Below are 23,722 nucleotides of genomic sequence, written 5' to 3' on the forward strand. Positions count from 1 at the left end.
TTGTCAATTTTATTGTTTTGAAGTTCATTTAATAAAGTTGCATCAATACATTACAATAATACATAATATCTTGAATCTCTAAGCCACAATACGTCGAACGTATTTCTATACGAAGACTGAGTGAGCTAGTGTAATTACAGGTAAAAGAGTCAGACCTCAGGGTTGGCAGCATGTAGACAATGTGGGTAACGGTTACTGCATTTTACAATGACAATGTATGTAGGTAAAGCTATATATAATGTGGCTAGTTACACTCTTTGTATTTCTACCGTAGAAAAAAGTAGTTTATGCGTTAATTAGCCAAATAATTTTATGTGTTCTGAGAATATCTGTTAACTTAAGCAGTTATTTTAAATGTTTATAATAGAATTAAAAATTTATTTCATAACAAAAATAATATGCTTTTTTAATACAAGATTATGTACTCAGATGATAAAAGCGAGGGCTGAGATCTTTTTGAATGTGAAATAAATGTAAAAAATGGTGGATAGAGTCATTAGCGTCTCGGTTGAACTTAAATTCCGAACAAGCGGGAGCTTATGTACCTTTAATACAGTCTTTAAAATTGACTACTTTTTTTGAGCTTAATTAATATACATTTAAATATTGAGTGTATTTGCGAAATATATAGCGTAATATCGTTTGTACATCTACCCTGGCTCACTTAGTATTCATTTGAACGAAACTGCAGCATTATAGCATTTGCGGTTATCAACAATTGATGAACAGTACCAACGGTAAAGTGTTATATCGTCTACAACGTACTATCCTCTGTAATATACCAATAATCCTATTTTATGTTACTAAAAACAAAAATCCGACTACAGTGTAATAAGTCAAATAAAATTCACCGTTAGAAAAATCTGAATTCCGGTTTTAACTGGATTAAGCTAGTAAAGTCAAGTGGTCAGTGTGTGTGATACAACAAAAACAACGTCATTATATTTTATAGATATCATTAAAACATAACAAACGATGTTTTCTAGAATTGATAATAAATAAATTTATAATGTTAATATAAGGTATTAAATATAATTTCTCGTCACTTGTGTAACAGCCCTTACAAACGTCAATTGCACGACACAATCACGAAGCATTGTTACGACATCGATCGTCAGAGGAGGTGATAGTAACAATAGAATATCTATATAACATCACGTAGGTAGCAAGAACGAACATAATAAATGTCAAATATTATACAACTGGCTTATTAGTATTGGCGTATATACAATTCGCTTTTCGAATATTCCAGAACTACTCAATTATATTCTATTCGGTTATTGATAAAAAAACGTTCATATTTATTTACTTCAATTATAAAAATATTTGTATTTAATTTTATTGATTTGGTTTGAATGTGTTAATGGATTAAGGTAAACATAATTTTACGCATACGAAAACTTTGTATATTTAATGTGAATATTTCAATTTCATTAAATTTTATTGTATTGTTTCGGATACCCTTTAAATTCTAATTGTATTTAAAATTTTAAACAGATGGTTCAACCGGAATGTGCTGATTTATATGTTCGACATCTCTAATATGCACGGTTGAAAGCAATAAATAAATTCTATTCCATTTTAGTAGTTCCAAGGAAGAATTCAAATCACATTTGTACGGCTGTTAAAAATGCTCAGTTATTTTTTTATTGCGATCTTTTATTTTACTTTTAAAAAATATTTCCAAGTGTGTCATTCGTATATAAAATAAAATATAAACTTTTTCATTCTTAATTTTTAAGCTAACTTACTAACTAATTATATGAAAGCCAAACAAAGCTCGGCCGCCCAGTTACTATAATCAATCTCTGTATAGTTAAATTTTTATAATTATTTAAGAATGATTTAAAAAATGATTTAAAAGCCAAGATATCCCAGTAATTAGAGCGCGTGAATCTTATCCGATGATCGTGGGTCCAAATCCGGACAAGCACCACTGAATTTTCATGTGCTTAATTTGTTTATAATTCATTTCGTGCTCGACGGTGAAGGGAAATATCGTGATGAAACCTGCATGTGTCTAATTTCACTGAAATTCTGCCACATGCGAATTCCACCAACTCGCCTTAGAGCAGCGTAGTGAAATAAGCTCCAAACCTTCTCCTCAAATAAGGAGAGGAGCCCAGGCCCAGTGGGACATTGACAGGCTGTTGCTAAATAAATGTTATTTTTTTTAAATAAATGTATATATATATATATATATATATATATATATATATATATATTTATAAGAATATTTTTATAATTACAATATTGCATAGTTTTAATATGAAAGACAAATTAATAATTCGATTTTTAAACGTTCCAACTGACGTGTTAAAAATTCAACAAAGCTCCCCAACCATCTAGAATTCACCAAAATGGTTGAACAAATAAAAAAGTTAAACTCGAACGTTTTCTCCAGGGATTTCGGTTCAATAATAAAACTTTCGTCGTTGACGTGGTTTTGCTCCGTTCTTGGATGAGACTGTAAAATATTTTAGAATTTTCTTATCATTCAACTGATTTAAATTATGAGAGCTTCATAAAAGATTGATGTTTTAAGTTCAAATCAATGGTTCGCGAATTTCGTTGATAAATATTTAAGAAAAACTGCATCACAGTAGTTATTATTCGTGTGAAATAACTAACTAAAAGTTTCTAATATATTTATTATAAGTTATTATAGTTTTTTCCTTTATTATTTTTTATCATTCATTTCTATTATATAACAAATATCTACAATTTTAATTTCTATTTTTTTATGTTATTGGCCCATCCCCAAGGGCAAATGCACCACCTGATGTTAAATACCACCCACCACCGCCCATAGACATTGGCGATGTAAGAAATATTAACCATTCCTTACATTGCCAATGCGCCACCAGCCTTGGAAACGAAGAATAGTGTGCTAGGGACATAACCCTGGCTTACTCACCCTTCAAACCGGAACGGAAAAATATGAAATATTACTGTTTAGCGGTAGATTATCTGATTAGTAGATGGTACCTACCCAGAAAGGCTTGCACAAACCCACCACCAAGTGAAGGAAACTGACTACACAAAGTATGCTTTAAATGAAAACAGCTCATTATGATCAGATTACTAAGACTGTAAATGTCTCACTGCTAAGTCAAGGCCATCTTTTGTTTGTAAAAAAGGCTTGGAGCTTATTCTACCACGCTGCTCCAATGCAGATCGGTGGACGCCTGTTCATAGATTATTATATGAAACATACAAGTTTCCTAGCTTTCACTTCAGAGATAGAAACTCCACCCACTTAGATGTAGAGGAATTTTATTATTGATTAAAAATATATAAAAGAGATACATAATATTGAAAGTCACTTGCTACATACATAGCTTAATTAAAGCTTATAATGACATCAGAAACGCCTATTCGTAATTTTCAAAGCTGTTCTGAGAAAGCACGTGCCAACATATTATATACGTGATTCTTTGAACGCTGGTCAACGTTAAATGCGGAACAGAAAAATGATTGTACATTTTAACTTACCTTTATAGAAAATGCGTTGAAATGACATTACATTGTGAATATTAGTACTTGATAGAAACTTGCTGAGCTAATGTCTTTTGGTGATGCCACAAATCTCTTTGTTAACAATTATCCTCGCAATTAATCTTAATTTGATTTATACAACGATCAAAATGTTTGATCGCAAGTTTGAAGATTACTCTCACTTCAGACTGATAAGGATAATTATATTTAATTGGTATTTTAATGGAAGTTATAACAATATATTTTTTGTTCGATTTTTAAATTATCTCTATATTTAACAGTCCCTGTTCTATTTATGAATGATCTTGTGTTGATCGACCGTTTTTGAATTTTTAATGTCCCATTACTGGGCTAAGGCCTAATCTTCTCCTCAAGGAGAAGGTTTGGAGCTTATTCCATGACGCTGCTCCGTCCAATGTGGGTTGGTGAAATACACATGTGGCATAGTTTCAGTGAAATTAGATACATACAGGTTTCCTCACGTTGTTTTCCTTCACAGTCAAGCACGAGACGGATTATAAGCACAAATTAAGTACAGAAATTCAGTGGTGCTAGCCCAAGTTTGAACTCACGATCATCGGTCAAGATTTACGCTTTCTAACCAATGGGCCTTCTCTGCTCTGTCTCGTTCGTATAATTACCTTAAAAAAGATAAGATATCAAGCAAAAAATCGTAGACCGATTTTTAAATCTTACATATATCTAATTAAAATCGAGACCCAGATAGGATGATTTTTTTGTTTGTCAGTTCCTTAGGGGTTTTTCTCATAACCACTTTAGCTATAAATATATTTGAAACATTATAATCACAGTGATCATCAAAAGTATAATTTTCGTTAAATTTAAAATTTACAATTTTATATAAAAGTTAAAATATAACCAAATAAAGTACAAAATACTGATTTTAAATTCTAGTCAGTAACAATGTCCTTCTAATCATATATCAACAATGGTGGCTTATCTTAAAAACTAGATTTTTTTATCAGGAAATATTATGCTTGTGCACTAATACACGTGAACAACACATATGCAGCCTCCATACCCTCATGGCCAGGTATAAATCAGATAAAGGATCAACGACTTAATGAGCTTTGTAACAGGGCTCGATATAGTAACACGTTCTAACTACGAGCTGCTGCTCATAATTTCTTGGTAGAAAATTTTAATAACTTTTGCAGTAGATTTTAGTATAGGTAGTAGACACACAGTGTTCAAAATAGATACTATAATATAAACGGGGCAGTTGTAATAATTTTAAAATCAAAATAATATCATATTATTATAAGTCAGAGTATATATGGGTCCTTCGAGACTGAGGATCGAGAGAGCGAGGATAATTGTTAACAAAGAGATTTGAGGCATCACCAAAAGACATTAGCTCAGCAAGTTTCTAACAAATACTATTATATTATTATACAAATACAATATTCACAATGTAATGTCATTTCGACGCGAGTCATCCTATCATTAAACCGGTTTTTGTAGAAATCAAAACGAGGTCTGTTTCTTGCGCATGCGCACGAAGAATTGGGTCTAATCTACTTCCCGATAGGCTAACATTAATGTTACAGTAATTCTAATCATTCCCAATAGAGTCTTCTTAGAAACTTGACAAAATTTTGTTTTAGAATTTATGTGAATAAACCATTTTACATTAAATTATTTTTAACAAACTATAAAATATATTCCCCTCCTCTTACAACCCGGGTTCCTTCAAACGAGGCGAGAAGAGGCATCTTGCGGGCCGGCAAAGCGAAGGCGGCTAGTGCAGAACGTTTTTCCTATCTGTACTGGCCGTCGTCGCGTTTGGACTCTACTACCACTTACCATCAGGTGGAGTAGAGTCATTTGCCCTCCCGGCGAATATAAAAAAATAATAATAATAATAAAAATACCCGTATTTTTTTAAATCTACACATACATGCATGCACACTATTGAAATACATGATTAAATCTGATAATTTGTAACAATATTTTACCGGTGGAAGAGCTTTGTGCAAGCAAAACAGCAGTACTTGGTATTTTTGTTTTTGTTATTCTATAAATAAAAGTAAAAAAAACTTCCAAATGATTGAATTTTGTAGTATCAGAAAGTTATTTTTGAGTATTTTTTTTTATTTTAACTTTTAAGGTCAGGAGTACAAGTACACATAATAGTTGCATGTCAATATGTTGTCTATAAAACAATGAAATACAAAAACACGCTTTGACAAAGACGTAGTTGTCTCGAACACGAAGTACAAATAGATTATTTATACACCCTTATCTTTATTTAACCTTATAACATGACCAGTGATCCTGAAAACCCATTTAGGTGTTAGTTTAGGACAAGTTTAATTGTTAATATCCGTGAGGTGCCCGGGTTCATCTCGACCGTTATTCACAAAATTGATTAAATTCATGTATCTCCCTCTAAAATCAGGTTGGTTAATATTTGATTAAGATAAGTAATTGTCCTAAATCAACATTGTGTATGTTTCTTTATTTTATTGTACAATATAATTATCCTTCATTATCAATTTTATATAATTTATGGCGACTAAAATTATTTAGAATAAATATTATCTTAAAATGTTCAAAATATTAATAAGTTAAATATGTATTATATTTAAAAAGAAAGAAAAAAAAAATAGTACAAAATAAACCTTATAACTGTAGACACATAAACACAATACTATTTCTTATATATAATATATTATGACAATATACAGACAGCCAAATTTATGACAGTTTTTACTTAAAATAGGTAGTTAGACTGGCGATAGGGCCACCTGATGGTAACCATTAACCACCTATAAACATTGGCATTAACCATCTCTTATATAATTAATGCTGAATTAATAATCAACCTTGGGATCTACGATGCTTTGTCATGAAACCTTTGTTTTAATGGCTGCAGCTAACAATAAAATTGAATAAATGTAATTCTTATCATACCATATTATATTAATTTAACATTTCGGAAAACGAATTACCTATAATTGAATGAAACGCGAGCTACACGCAATCATTACTTTGACAAATTGCCATTTAAGCAGCTAAATTAGCTCGGATCGTACATAATTTCCGACAAGCACTTATGAATATTTATAAATTAATTAATTCGTTTTGTTAATTTGAAATTTACAATTGATATTTCATATACATGAGTTATATCAATCAAATGTTGTGGGAAAGTTGATTGATTTATTAAAAACGATATCAAATTATAAAATTAAAAAGCCATATACTTTTATTAAAAAGATATAGTGGAATATGTGTTAATTAATCGTTTGGTATACTCTCCAAAAATATCCCAAAAGAACGTTGGCGTTATTCAGACCGTCCGAAAAAAGCCGCCGTTGCTGAAATCCAAGAGAACTTTTTTCAACGCAATTGAGAGTGCACAAATTTACTTAAAATTACGTTTGTCTAGTAGATTTTATCTAGTCCTGATTTTAAGAAACGCAGGTTAAAATGCTTTAAACACAGACAGACGTAGAATATTCTTCAACATAGCTGAGCCATCCATACAATTAGAAAATAAAAATATTAGCAGTACCCTGAATATTTCACAAACTCCTCAAAAGAAGAAGCAATGACTGACACTTTTTACTGGTGGTAGGGCTTTGTGCAAGCTCGTCTGGGTAGGTACCACCCACTCATCAGATATTCTACCGCAAATATGTTCCGATTTGAAGGGTGAGTGAACCAGTGTAATTACAGGCACAAGGGATATAAAATCTTAGTTCCCAAGGTTGGTGGCACATTGGCAATGTAAGCGATGATTAACATTTCTTACAATGCCAATGTATATGGGCATTGGTGACCACTTACCATCAGATGGCCTATATGCTTATCCACCAACCTATATTATAAAAAAAAAACTGAATAATAAAATACATTTAAAGTATTATTACTTACAGAACCCATACAACTTTTGTATTCGATTATTCAAATCGAAACCCCTGATATATTTATATACACTCAAGTATTTTCTAAAGCTCTTCCGTATACTAGATCGAGCTGTCCTGACTGTTTCTGAATGTTGTACGTGACAAGAACTTGATATAATCCTCTTCGAACAAAGGCCCACTCTACTAAATAATGGGTTGAATTTATCCTACCGACCACGTATCCTCCGGGCAGTTAGATGACGCCGATAAGTGTGCTTAACATTATTTAGATTCGAATTTCTGGTTCCTTTTATATTTATAGATGAAAATATATATATATATATATATATATATATATATATATATATATATATATGTATCGTCTGTTATATATATATATATATAACAGACGATACACATATATATTATAGATAGATTAATAATAATTATATTTATTTATGTATGTTTTGTATAATTTTTTTGTGCACTTGTCACTGATATATCATAAGTATATGTAATTAATAAATAAATCTCAAGATCTAACTCAGAGAAAATATTGTAAAACTACTGGTTTTATAAGAGCTATTACTGGCCCAACTCAATCCTTGACACAAGACCTTCATTTAGTAATAAAGTTTTTTTTTTATAGAATAGGAAGGCGGACGAGCATATGGGCCACCTGATGGTAAGTGGTCACCAACGCTCTTAGACATTGGCATTGTAAGAAATGTCAACCATCGCTTACATATCCAATGTGCCACCAACCTTGGGAACTAAAATTTTATGTCCCTTGTGCCTGTAATTACACTGGCTCACTCACCCTTCAAACCGGAACACAACAATATCAAGTATTGCTGTTTTGCGGTAGAATATCTGATGAGTGGGTGGTACCTACCCAGACGAGCTTGCACAAAGCCCTACCACCAGTAAAAAAAAAAAGTAATCATAAGTTTCTATTTATTATATAAACTTTATATAAAAGGAACCAGAAATTTACATGTGATGAAGTGACATTACGCCTTATGCATTTACGACGTTATTCTTCACCCCTGAGTATGAGACGAATTATCAGAAGTACAACACAGGAAAATTCAGAATTAAGATTTAGGTATTATAAGCCTTTGGGCTACGTTTGACCCTTTATTTATTTATTTCTAAAAATAAATCACTAAACTTAAATGAATTCATGCGAAGTGGACCATTCAATAGTGTAACTAATGATGTCTATATTTTCAAGTTCGAAAACCGTACTTTTTCTCATTCTTTTACTACCCATATCTTTTTTATGCGACGTTTATACATTTAGCACATTTATATGAGTTAATAAATCAGTTTGACCAATGTTAGATAGGGATACGGAACCGTAATAAAAACGGAACATGAGTTTAAATGGAGCCGTGTTAAAGAATTTAATGAATATCATTTAACACACTTACTCAATTTTGTCACAACGGTTTCCACTTTCACGTATAAGTTATGTTCATGAAACCCAAAAGAGTATATAACAATCATTCTTTCAGGTAACATATATATTTTTCATGTACAGAATTTGAGCCCACACTAAATCAGTTATAGTGACTCACTGTACTTACCGTACCATTCACGTACCAGTACACTCTGATATTGACGACCCTCTGACTGATTTCGACCACGGCGGCCAATCTCAAGAGAGATTAGCCAACTGCACAGGATATATTACAGTGCATAACTGTGTACGCAAACACAGATGTACTCATCAATGGCATAATCAAAAGCATAATCCGATGGGAAGACAATTCAATAAGACCTGAAACAGTTCAGGCGTAGAACCAACGCTTTGCTTTCCGCGGCTATGGCTATGCGGGTTGAGACACTTCCAACTTCCAGACTCCGGGCTGCTACTGAGATTCCTTGACGAGTAAAGACGCTAATTAATTTTAAAATCAACCACGCTGTTAAAATAATTACTACTTATTCACTATTAAATTACTTTAAATATAAAGTAATTTATTTTTGGGTTTGATGTTTCGAAATGTAAAACGGTAAAAATCCTTGCAAAATTGATTGTAGCTAATCTTTTGCTCATTTTTTTCATAAAGTTTATATAATAAATAGAAACTTATGATTACTTTTTTTTTTTACTGGTGGTAGGGCTTTGTGCAAGCTCGTCTGGGTAGGTACCACCCACTCATCAGATATTCTACCGCAAAACAGCAATACTTGATATTGTTGTGTTCCGGTTTGAAGGGTGAGTGAGCCAGTGTAATTACAGGCACAAGGGACATAAAATATTAGTTCCCAAGGTTGGTGGCACATTGGATATGTAAGCGATGGTTGACATTTCTTACAATGCCAATGTCTAAGAGCGTTGGTGACCACTTACCATCAGGTGGCCCATATGCTCGTCCACCTTCCTATTCTATAAAAAATAATACTGTATTATATTTATGATCCGATTATTAACTATTTTATAAAATAAACAAGCTGAAACATAACATACAAATTAGTACAATGAATAATATTATTCACTATTAAATTTAATAAGTGACTTTGAGAGTAAATATATATAAAAAAAACTGAGTGACTGATGTCAAAACATCCAATATTATCCAAAAGGTACGTCACCATAATGTTGACTAAAACGAATATTTATTCCATTTATCCCTACGTGACGTAAATCTGGCTTTTGAAGAAATAAAATGCGTGAAAAGAAAGAGAAATAACAGACTTGGCAGTTGACAAAGCAACTATTTCTACTTTATCAATTTTTTTCCATTACGACCCCTTCCAGCACGTCACTCGCAGATGTAGAAAGTGTGTGATATGTTATTTTTAATAAAAGTGTGACAGTTTATATTTGTGTACTTATTCCGATAGCCTCACTTAGTAAACTCAGTTTTCTAAAATATTTCAAAGCGATTGAGTGAAGAGATGAAAACCAGCGAACAAATATAACATTCACAAAATAAGATTAAAAAACATTCGTACTTTTTCTTTCTACATTTGAAAATATTTGGAATTTTTAAAAATCAAACGTTTGTTTGATTTTGTTTGTCTTGGATATTAAAAATTGTAATGTAATTATGTAATTAATGACAAATAAAATGTTATAAAATATTACATGAAATTTGAAAAAAGGCGAAGTGCTTTCTCTTAATATTAGAAATATTTTAAAGTAACTTACGGTGATAAGTTATTTTGCTCCACGTATATTTTAAATGTTAAAATTTTTATAAATCCTTGTCACATATAACTTTCTGACATTTCATATTTATATATGAATAGATCAAATGGGTCACCGGATAAAAAATGATCGCCACGGCCCGTAGACGTATAAGAAATATTAACCATTCCTGAAATCGCCAATGAACTACCGACTTTGGAAACTAAGACACTGATGCCCTTTTACGTCAGTATAATCACTGGGTCACTCAAACTGGAACACAACAATACTAAATATTCCTGTTTAGTGGTAGAATATCTAATGAGTGGTACTTACATAGACATTTTCTTTCAACCCTGTATTTATCTTCAATTGACAGCCGGTGACAACAATAGACTCAATTTTATTTATTTCAATACACGGTTTGGATAAAATGTTGCTTCAATAAGGATTTTATTTTGTATAATATTATTTTCACCTTATATTTGACAAATTAAGTTTAGTATACAGTTGCATAAAATATCATTAATTTACAATTTTGTATAATAAAATTTATATGTTACAATCATTTTGTTCCTTTTAAAGGAAAAAGTGTTAAATATGCTAAGAATGATAGCTATTAATTTATTGTATCGCAATTCCGACTATCAGAGCGATGGATGAAAAAGGTTTCCAATAACTCCTGAAATGAATAAAACAGTGTTTAATACTTATTGCAGTTTTGAAGAAGAGTCAAAGTGAGTTAACTATAAACACTTTTAATATGGACTGGCTGCTAAACCCCCCAACCCCCCTACTCTTGAAGTGGATATTTCCAATAATCATTTCTTAGCGGAATCTTATGATATAAAATAAAAAATATTCCAAGCTGCTTTCTAGATTCAATTTTAGGATATGCATGATTAGTCAGTCGGATAAGTATAAATTTAACTTTAATTCAATCAGATATTCCCTGTCAAGTTTAATTAAAGTTCTTTATTGATAAAAATTGTAAGCAATTTCATTTCAAAACAAACTTAAGTGGAAAGAACTATACAATTGAACCGAGGTTTATCTTCACCTTTAAACCCGTAGTGGAAGTTTGGAGAGTGACTGAAGTTTCCTCTAACTTCCGGTTTACAAACAATGAACTGTTAGCTCCCAAATGGTTCTTTGTTAGCTCAATAAACACGTGAAGTCATTCTTAACGAACTGTGTATGCGAAGGGGAAGATTAGGGTTCAACACGTTTGGTATTCTTTTTGGATAACCTCTTCTTACATATTATATAGTTATCTATATAATATATATATATATATATATATATATATATATATATATATATATAATCAATCAACAGCCAATCGTTGTCCACTGCTGAACATAGGCCTCTCCCAAGGTGCGCCAAAGCTCCCTGTCCTCCGCCTTCCGCATCCAGTTGGTGCCCGCCACCTTCTTAAGGTCGTCGGTCCACCTGGCTGGAGGGCGCCCTACGCTGCATATATATATATATAACTGAAGTTTTTTATTGATGTTGCCTGGTAATAATCACGCAGGAACATTAAAATAATATTGATACAAATTAAAGATAAGATATATTAAAGGCATGTACAACATTTTTTTTATATAATATGAAGGCGGCGAGCATATGGGCCACCTGATGGTTGGTCACCAACGCCCATAGACAATGGCATTGTAAGAAATGTTAACCATCGCTTACATCACCAATGCGCCACCAACCTTGGAAACTATGATGTTATGTCCTTTGTGCTTGTAATTACACTGGCTCACTCACTCTTCAGACCGGAACACAAAAATACCAAGTACTGCTGTTTTGCGGTAGAATATCTGATGAGTGGGTGGTACCCAGACAAGCTTGCACAAAGCTCCAAGTACAAGCCACCAGTAAATGGAGATATAAAAAAGGAAGAAAAATTCACTTCGTAATTCACCACACAGATTCGCTGTATCACATAACCTTCTTTACTATTGAATCGAACGCCACGACAATCAGTATAAATTTAAGCACGGATGTTGTTTTTGAAATTTAAAAATGCATTGCAATGCATGCCAATCACTGTTAGCAAAGACTGGTATATTCTATTAAATTACCTTTTGATTTGATTTATTATTGATATAAATCAGATCAGCTTTTTAATTCTTCCGTCTCTATTCATTGTGCAAATAAAACTCGATTCACCTTCGAACAGATTGTACAATAGCAAATTTTTTTGCGTGGGTGTTTTTGAAATAACTGCTTTCATAAGCTATATTGATGCTGCACGTGACATTAATATAATAGGGCAGACATAATATGAACATTGTACAGCTTCTTTCATTAATTTTAAGAAAGTGCAACGTAAAACCATTTATTGTATTTTTTGTGAGACTAGACTTACGAAACGTATTTTTTGATGAACTGAAAATTATTCTTAATTAATTTTGAACATGGTAAGACTTTGTACAAGGCCGTCGTCTGGGTAGATATACAATTCACTCATTTGTTGTAATATCGCCATAAAACAGCAATACTTACAATTAGAAGTGTTGCGTTCCGGTTTGAAGGATGAGTGAACCAGTATAACTACAAAGGAAATTGGCGATATAAGGTGGTTAGTATATCTTACAATGTCCACCGCCCGCTGGTGATCAATTCCAGTCAGGTGGCCCATTAGCAAGTCCACCTATACTAAATAATTCCGCGTAGTGGTACCAACAATCTGCAATTTTTAGACTACAGGATTAATCACGATGTTGATTCTATTTTTATTGTGTGATCAGCCTTTTATCACTGTGTGTTTGTTCTAGAAAATAACATGTCAGAAAATGCTATGGCCAGGTTGCTCATGTCTGCCTCTGACGCTGAAGTTCAGATTCCTTCTGTAAATGACGAAAATCGAAAATGCAGACATCCAGGATTTTCTTTGTTTCCAGGATGACTGAGTAGCCTCAGAAGCAGATATGAGTAAATATTTTTTATATATTTACAAATTGGGAACGCGTTGTGATTCGCATTGATATGAAACGTGAGCAAAACATATACCGAAAAGCTCCCACGCATCAAAGAGTTAATGCCGTAAGTCAATTTTTAATATTTCACAACTGTTATTCGAAGCGAGTTCTTAAAGAAAAGCGAGATATATTATTTATCAATATCATTCAATGGATCTTAAGACTTTAAATAAACATTCACTTCTAGTATATTAAAAATATTTCAAGACGTCTAATTTTTTTATCTTATTTTTGAGAATGTCCGTAAATTGCATTAAAATATGTATTTTAGAAAACGGAGCTTAAACTATCATAATAAATAAATAAAATATATACTTCTATTATAGCATCTACTAAGTGTGTGCTTATAGAATAGCACTATTGCTGTGTAGGCAAGAAATCAACTATTCAACGAATAGCCCAGGCATTCGATAAAGCATGGTCTATTCGTAGAATAGTTTACAGTTCGATATTTTCGTCGTTATCGTCATTATCGTCAGCCCTCTCCCTAAACATGCAATCAAGTCACTACTGGTGGTAGGGCTTTGTGAAAGCTCGTCTGGTTACGTACCACCCAATCATCAGATAGTCCACCGCAAAATAGCAGTACTTGGTATTGTTGTGTTCCGGTTTGAAGGGTGAGTGAGCCAGTGTAATTACAGGGACAAGGGACATAACATCTTAGTTCCCAAGGTTGGTGGCGTATTGGCGATGTAAGCGATGGTTAGCATTTCTTACAATGACAAAGTCTATGGTCGTTGGTAACAATTTACCATCAGGTGGCCTATACGCTCATCCGCCTACCTATTATATAAAAAAAAAATCTTTGGCTCTAATTTTTCAAACCAACACTGCATATTTTTGTTTTGTGTATGTCGTCAGTTCATCTAACCTGAGGACGATCTCTTAAATTATCTTTGTGATAATTTGTAATAGTTAACTGGTTTAAAAAGTAAATATTGCAAAGAAACTAACTAACAAAATATAAATAGTTTTAACGGTAGCTCTTAAACGGCTAACTAAAATTTATCGCTTGCTAATAACACTATTAAGCTTATTTTTACGGGAATCTATAAAAGCAATAAAATTTGTTCAGAAACGATTCCGAAAACAGGTTAAAAATATGAGAGCAATAAAATTCATAGTAAACATGTGATAACGTCTGTAAATGTGTTGTGAAACGCAATATTGTTGCGTTCATGTGATACGGTGAAATTGTTTTTAAATTTAATATTAAAGCCAAGGTCAATATCAAACGGCCAACGCTATCAAGGTTTAAAGAAAAATATTTATCTTTAAATTCGATTGTTATTTAATACCAAATATAATAAAGAAGTTGAATATTAATTTGTTTATGGTAACTTTTGACATCTTAATTCAATTATTATTTTATTACACTTAAGCAAATATATTTGACCGGCGAATAAGTCTTACGAGATAGTTTATATTTTATTTACTAATAATTATAAATGTTTTTCGTTAATAACAATAACGAAACAAAATCTATTTCTTGTCAATTTTTATTTTTCATAAATATTTTAGCAATTTAATTTACTAACGCGCACTTTTACTGTCGCTTAATATAATTATAATCATGTACGATGTATGTATTTGATATTACGGAACCCTTTAAATTACACGACGAACCTTGACCTTTTCATGCGAAAATTAAAAAATAAAAAAATTATTATGTAAAAATTTTATGATTAAATAAGAAACCGTCTGATGCGTGAATAAAACATTAATAAGATATTATTTTTTAAATACTGATTATTTAAACCACTGCTTCAAAATTTAAATTCTAATTCTAGAAAATGAAAAAAGCAATTATATTTCTTTTATTTTGCAAGTATAACGTTATAAAGCAATATTTTTACACGATTTTAAGGGTACAGGCTCTTGAAAATACTAATAAATCTCACGTTCTCAAACTTTAGTTAAGAATGTTTGAGTATAAAATACTAAACTTTGTTTTAAAGTTTTACTATCTAAGCATGAACGGACATATGTGTTGTATAGGGTTAGTAAAAACATCACCCAAGTGCTCTAGGGGCTGTAAAAATTTAATGGCAGAGCCGAATGCTAGTTTTTATGTTCATAAATTTCTCTGTTTGAGTTACTGCAGAGTATATCGAACGAGAATTTTTTGTTGTATTTTTTTTAATAAAAACGAAAGTTACTGTTAAAAAAAATGTAACGATTTTGTGTTAATTAATTAAAAACTTTATTATGAAAGGTGCACTAATTGCTGTTACATTTTCTACCAGCTGTCCATAAGACTTTCTAGGATTATATTTTTGCTAGCAATATCATGAAAAAAATGTGGTGTGTATGAGCAAACAAAAAAAAAAAGAAAAAGCTAGTCAGTACTTTTATATAATAATTAAAAGTAAAGTCCAGTAAAAGTGGTGCTGTTCAGATTTCAATCCAAAATTTTTAATTCAAGGTCACGTGTCCAAACGATTATTCTATCGCAGCTCTTTCTAATTATGCTGCTTATACGTATCTTATTTTCTAAGTATCAATTCATTTTCAATGTATATTGTAATGATGCATCATTTATATTATATGTCAGTGATTAGAAAGATATTTGAAAAAAAAATTGTTAAGCAATTAATTTGTAAATATCACAATTAATGTCTTGGAATGAATTGGAATGAATTTTTTTTTTTTTTTTTATTATAGAATAGGAAGGCGGACGAGCATATGGGCCACCTGATGGTGAGTGGTCACCAACGCTCTTAGACATTGGCATTGTAAGAAATGTCAACCATCGCTTACATATCCAATGCGCCACCAACCTTGGGAACTAAGATTTTATGTCCCTTGTGCCTGTAATTACACTGGCTCACTCACCCTTCAAAGCGGAACACAACAATATCAAGTATTGCTGTTTTGCGGTAGAATATCTGATGAGTGGGTGGTACCTACCCAGACGAGCTTGCACAAAGCCCTACCACCAGTAAGAATGCCTTTTATTAATATAAAGTAATATATATATAATGTTTATTATACTTAATACATAAATACTTTTCCAATTTAGTTATTTACCTTTTCATTTCAACAAGCGAGTTTATCTTTTTTTCTTGAAAATTAATTAATTAATATTATTTAAATAAAAGATCATTTATCCAATATATTTAGTTCAGGCTTCAATGGATAATTATTATCTGTAAAGAAATATGTTTTACTATACATAAAAACTTATTTATATAAAGAACGAAAAAACTTTTTTAATTTAATATAGGTTAGTTTCACTGGCAAATGGGTCACCTAATAGTAAGTGTGGTGACCCATATACATCGATACCTTAAGGAATATTCACCATACATTTTACATCATCAAAGCACCGCCAATCTTGCGAACTTAGATGTTAGGGATATACCTGCCTGTAGTTAATCTGACTCATACAACCCTTCAAATCAGGAGACAACAATATTAAGTATTTATGTTTGACGGTAGAATATATGATGATGATGACCGACAAATACGGACTTGCACAAAGGAAAATTAAATAAATAAAAAATATTACCACAACAAAGGCTTAGTAAAAAAATAATTTATTTATTCATTTTATGTAACGGAAATTAGTTTATACAAAACATAATCATTTTTAAAGGTCAGGTGAAAATCGCTTTTTTATAAGAATCTTTCCCCTTGTTTTAAATATTTGAATATAAAACAGAACCGATCTAATTTCGTAAAAAGGAAAAGATAAAAGTTTTTTGACACGGAAGCAGCCCAGTTAATAGTAGTTAATAATAGAATTACTTAATTCCAAGTTTAAGGTAACAGTAGCCTAATAATAAACTTGTTCACGAAGACCGAAATTATAATTAGTTGGGTTTGTAATATCTTATCTAACTTAGCAAAGCGCTTTCGGGAATCACCCTTTGATAATATATCGAGGTGATATGCGTGTGACCTCCAAGGCTCCACAGAGCATTACCCTTGTCAAATGCTCATCTGCGCGTAACACATAAACTGATGCTGGTCATAAGCATGTGTACCGACTTAGTTTGACTTTACATGTTAGTGTAATTCCTCATTGGAATTACTCTTACTTTCTGATTACTATAAATATTCCACTGCTGGGCCTAAGCCCACTTTTTTTAAAGAGTAGGTCTGAGGGCGGTTACCACCATGCTGCTCCAATACGAGTTGGTGGATATGCCAATTCCTAACGGTGTTTTCGTTAACCGCCAGGCACAAGTGGCGCTTGAATGAACTCTAGCCACCGGGCCACCACCAGGCTTCGACTGTGACTGCTTTTTTATATAGATCAGGTAGGCAAACGAGAAACTAAAATTTTATATACTATTGCAATTATTTTTTAATCTCAAACTATAATTTAACGCTATACACTCACAATATAGATATAACTTGTGCTAGTGGTTGAAAATCTGAGCTTGGAGGACCATAAAAAGCCCTTTGTAACATGAGTGCCTTGTTGGTCTAGTGGCTAGATGTAAGGCCGCAGACTCGGTGGTCTGGGTTCAAGTTTGTCTGTCGAAAATTCTCAATAGCAGCCCGTAGTCTGAAAGTGTATACACTCTCGTGCCTCGGAAAGCAGGTAAAACCGTTGATCCTGCGCCTGAATTTCCGGTCGTGTCGGATTGCCGTCCCATTAGATTATGAGAGTGAGGGAATGGAGAGTGCACCTGTGTTTGCGCACACACTTGTGCACTATACTAATATGTCCTCCGCAGTTGGCTAATCTCTCTTGAGATTGGCCGCCGTGACCAAAATCGGTCTGGAGGACTAATAATATGTAACATGACTATATACAAAATTTTATGAAGATTAAGACGTGATATCAAATATAAATTGAACAAACAAACTTTCACAATTATAATATTAGTTAGGATTTGGGTATTAAACGAAGTCATACTTATTCTATTATTTCGTTAAAATAGCGTTGCATCCGTCGTTGTCACGTGTCGACTCGCAGCTCCACGTGTCCTCCTGTCGACTGCACGGATTATCTACATCTAACTAAATTTTTACTTTATTTATTGCTGCATTGTTATTGTTATCTATTTAAAATCCGAATGAAATTTATACAAATAACTGGTATCATTTTTCTCCCATAGAAACAAAATTCCAGTTCAACGAGTAAATGCTGCTACCACCAGTGAACCATATTACATTAAATGCTCCATTACACATAGAAAATACATCACGACTGGCTTATACTTTAACAACAGCGTTAGCAGCATTTACTCGTTGAACTGGAATTTTGTTTCTATGGGAGAAAAATGAACCAGTTACCGGGAAAGTCCGAAAGACGAAGTGTTCACTTTTTCAGCAATATCTCAGCACTTTTACTCTGAGATTCGACTGTAAACGGCATAATTTGGAATTAGAGACGAATATTTTTAGGACTTGCTCACTTTAAAATTTAATGGTATATTGAAAAGCTACTTCTTTTTTGTTTCGTCTTCTTTTTTTTGGATTAAAAAGAGTTTTTTTTGATAATAAACTACGTTTAAACAAAATTGCGCCGATCTGTTGGTCCAATGCATTACATAAGGATAGATCATAAACAAAGTACGTCTTTTGCATTTATAAATAATAATAATAACAAGAAAAAATTGTTATTAGAATATTACGATATTCCACACAAATGTCTGAAGTATGCAGAAATTATTCATTTCAAATATACCACTACCGCAACTGTGAAATGCACAGAGACAGTAGATGGAATATAATTGTTATTAGTTGCGCTAGGATGTATCTTGTTGAGAGGAATTGATACAGTGCACTTGTTCACGATGCCCCCGGGACCATCAAAATTGCATCAACCAACATTGTTATACTTTGCAAAACAGCGAGTAGTATGATCGTCAGATTACATCGAGCTTAATGTGAACTATATTTATTTTTATTTAAGAATTGGTAACAATTTTTTATGAACTCACTTTTTTAAGAAAATTGTTCTGCCGTTAAAATTTACAACAAACCTTTTGGTGGTATTTTTTTTTGTAACGAATTTTCTCGTCGCACTTCTCATCGCGTTTGACGTTACTGTAAATACTTTATACTAATATTATTATTTTTAAGTAAAATATATGTAAGCATTTATTTATTCTATCTTTGCTAAAGTAGTTGTTTTTTATTTATTTTAGTCGGTCTACTAATAACAAACTTCTACTATAAGCTTTATATTTCAGTCATCAAACTGGAAAAAATATAAAAATTATAAAACCTCTTTTGTTAGCTGACCTCAATGGATATCAGAAAAAAAAAACCCACAAAAATAGCGTACGCTCGGTAACCATTATTCACGAGTAGAGAAATAAGCCTACTCTCTGTTTGAGTACAAAAGTTGCTCTCCACTAACCGTACAATAGATCCAAGAATATTTAACCGTGACTTACTCGTAGCAGATTAAACATTGAATAATGCGATAGAATAGAATATTCAGGTTCTATTGTTTTAAAACCTAAATTATATAGATTAATCATTTTAAAGTAACAATTGAGGTGATTTATAATTTGAATATAGCTCTTTCAAAATTTTTATAATATTAAGTTAATTTATTAAAGAAAATAAATATATAAAATTATACAATTATATAATAGTTAATTATATAAATATAAAATTAATAAAATTATACATATAATTATATATATAATGCATTATTTTTATAAAATTGGTAGGTGGATGGGCAATTGGGCCACCCGATGGTATGTGGTCACAACCGCCCATAGGCACTGACGCTATAAGGAATATTAACCAAATCCCAACAACCTGAAATACAATGACAACTGACTGGTTTGCACAAAACCCTTCCCAATCACATTAATAGAATATGAATAATTTGGAAATGTTAGGAGCCTTTTGATAATGACGATAAGGTATTGATATTGAAGTCAAGATGACCATTCTTAAAGAAGATAATCTTAAATAAGATATAGTGCGCACATACAATATATCATATAGTATTCACCTAGTCTGATTGACTTGGTTTGATCTGATATGACCAGAAAAACTTCATGCACCTTTATGTGTTTTCCGAGGCATACGTATAAATACTACTAATTTCCATACTACTGAGAATTTCTTGCTCGACCCGGTGTTTGATCACCAGACATCGAAATCTGCAGCCTATTAAGCAAGCCACTAGCATTCATCATAGCATAGCATCAATCATTTTAGTAAATAATTCATTAACATTTGATTGCGTGAAATAAATCCAAAAGTTTCAAGCTTGCCTTTACAATTTTAGATGACATAATTAGTCAGCAACTTCGTTGTTAACAGAGACGCATAAATCACTGCGACATAATTCCTAAAATTATACTATTCGTGTCGTAAATTTGGTAACATTTTACACGAGACAAGTTAAAGCTGTCTTGTGTAACAGAGGATATTATATACATGAAATCGCCTTTAGCGTTTGTAAATAAAAACAAGCCATAAAACAAGATACACACATATGTCCTCAGCTGCGTTCTTTATACTTTTCAACGGTATACCATTAAATCAGTCACCGGAGGCCATTTCTAGTATTGACCGTATACGGTATAGTCGTAAAATGTTTTGATGGCGGGATACGAACGTTAATGTCAAACCATACTTGCACTGTCACATTTTTTTTTTCTTAAAGTAAGTCCCTTTTGAGCGATTCCTGGGAACATAAATAATACGGTTCACCACGCCCGACTTCAAAGACGTATTGTTCGTTTTGAAAACACGATTTTGAGGGGCTTATTCTGACTACAGTCGCTTTGATCTTCGAAGTGTTTTTACGAATACAATTTAATAAACGACACCCTGAATCATGTAATTTCTCTTAACAAATAAATGGAAAATAAACAATAATTGTAAATGGTAATAATATCTTTCCATTTAAATGATTGTTTTGAACACGTAATCTTTGTTTAAGAATGACCTTTTTAATTGAGCCACCTCGGCAATAATATAACGAATATTAATTGTTCTTACTAACACAATGCATTGTGGTATTTTTATAGTATTATATATGTATATCTCTTTTTATATTGAGTTAATGCTGATATTATTTTTTATTGTATGTCCAAGTTTAGCCTTGTCTAATCTCCATAATTAAAGTATATAGGAATTAAGAGTTAAAATGCCATATTCAAGGTCGAATAAGTCCAACAGTAATTATTTTAAGCACTTTTAGATTATATTACACTGTTGTACTTTAAGAAAGTAAAATTTTATAATGTTTCCACATGCTGAGACAAATTCTAGGTGCTTTATTTTTTATTGTTCTTCTTAATTTAAGATTGGACACAACTGCCATAACTAATTATTCCCAAGGTTGGTGGTGTTTTGACGATGTTAGTGATACTTATTATTTCTTCCAGGGCCAATGCCTATGAGTATTGGTGACCGCTTATCATCCGATGGCACATTTGACATTCTATCAACATATTTTTGATAATATATACATAATTATATATTTATATATATTGTTCTTGGTAATGTATGCGTGAACATTTTATACGACTTTATATTCGTTAATGTTTAAATAGTTTTAAGTATTCCATTTAAATGTAAAAATGTAATCATATTTTCACTTAAAAGTCTTAGAAAACGTTACAAGCTCATATAAAAATGAGTTGCTATTTTCTTTTAAAGCCGCAATTTCGTCGCCTTCGTGGCTCCTTTATTAATACTCGAGACTTGAATGAAATATCCTTGCAAAGGCGATACTTAATTTTCAAGAATCTCTTTTAGCGTGAAATTAACAAATAGTTTTATTGTACTTTATATAAAATTGCAAAATATTTATTATATTTTATTTAAAAATAAAAATTATAAAAGCTTGCAAATCTCTTTCTGCCAGGCTTGGGGACTTTTACAGGTTCATACTTTACTTTCAGTACACAAGGCCTCCTACGCTAAGATAAGATTTGAAACGATTGAAGCTTATACCACCACTCTGATTCACCTATTCTTACCACCGAGCCGAGATGGCCCTGTAGTAAGAACACGTGAATCTTAACCTACGATCGTGTGTTCAAACCCGGGCAAGCACCACTGTATTTTCATGTAATTAAATTGTGGTTATAATTCATCTCGTGCTTGACGGTGAAGGAAAACATCGTGAGGAAACCTGCATGTGTCTAACTTCATTGAAATTCTGCCACATGTGTACCTGCATTAGAGCAGCGTGGTAGAATAAGCTCCAAACCTTCTCCTCAAAAAGGGAGAGGAGGCCTTAGCCCAGCAGTAGGACATTCACAGGCTGTTAATCTCTGCTCCAATGCGGTTTGGTGGATGCAGATTTTCATCTGACACTCACTTATTTATTATTTTTCTCACTGCTGTTTACGAGTTATACTATAAACCCTAATTGAAAATTTATTGGTTCCTCCTAAGTTTGATATATTTTAAGAATTATATTCAGTCATATTTTGCTATACTTATGCGCAGTTCAATTCAGTATTTTTCTTTAATCTTAATATGTGGTTTGAATCCAGAACCTAGGAAAGATAGGAAAGATTTTAGAGGGGTTTGGTCACCGAGTGATCACCCACCCCTATAAGAATAACTAAACATAATATATCAGTTTACAAATCAACCTTATAAATAACAAAAATTAATTAATTCTATGTCTTAATTCAGCTTGTACTACTCTTAATAACATTCTAGCCTGATCCGAGACAGGATAGGCCAGTATGCTGTTAAAAGCTCCTATATCTAATAAATTAATATTAAATCTTATTAATAAAATATTTCTTTCTGCTTTATATCGGACACATTCTGCTAATATATGGTATACATCCTCATTCTTATTGCATTCTGCACAAGCAGATGACACCGCCTTACCAATTAAGGAGGCAAAAATATTCAGTGAAATGTGTCCAGAGCGAAGCCGCAAGGCTGTTACAATTTTAGACCTACTCATATTGGCACTCTAAGAATTGATTATTAAGAATCACAGTTTTTATTAATCAATTTGGAAATTAAACAATTATTTGCAAAATTTTATCAAATTTGTAATTCACAAACAAAACTTAAAGCAAACTTAGAATACAAGTATATTTATGTTTATTTGTCGCAGTCTGTATTGTATTTTTGAACAAATGAAAAGAATTATTTTTATGTTTAGACTAACATCTCGATACAATAAATATCTTATCTTAAAATATTTAATCTGTCAACATTTCACAAACCAAGATCCGTTATGACTCAATAGGCGAACAGGTCAATTTTAACTGAAGATCGCGAGTTCAAATCTGTGCAATTGAATTTTAATG

General features: G+C 32.0%; 1 protein-coding gene across 1 annotated transcript in view; it reads left to right on the plus strand.

The window, feature by feature from the left end:
* The window catches only part of LOC126770793 (uncharacterized), a 71,808-nt gene that overhangs the window by 14,114 nt on the left and 33,972 nt on the right, over positions 1-23,722 (plus strand). The window lies entirely within an intron of this gene.

This window comes from Nymphalis io, chromosome 9, assembly GCF_905147045.1.
Source record: "Nymphalis io chromosome 9, ilAglIoxx1.1, whole genome shotgun sequence".
NCBI lineage: Eukaryota > Metazoa > Arthropoda > Insecta > Lepidoptera > Nymphalidae > Nymphalis > Nymphalis io.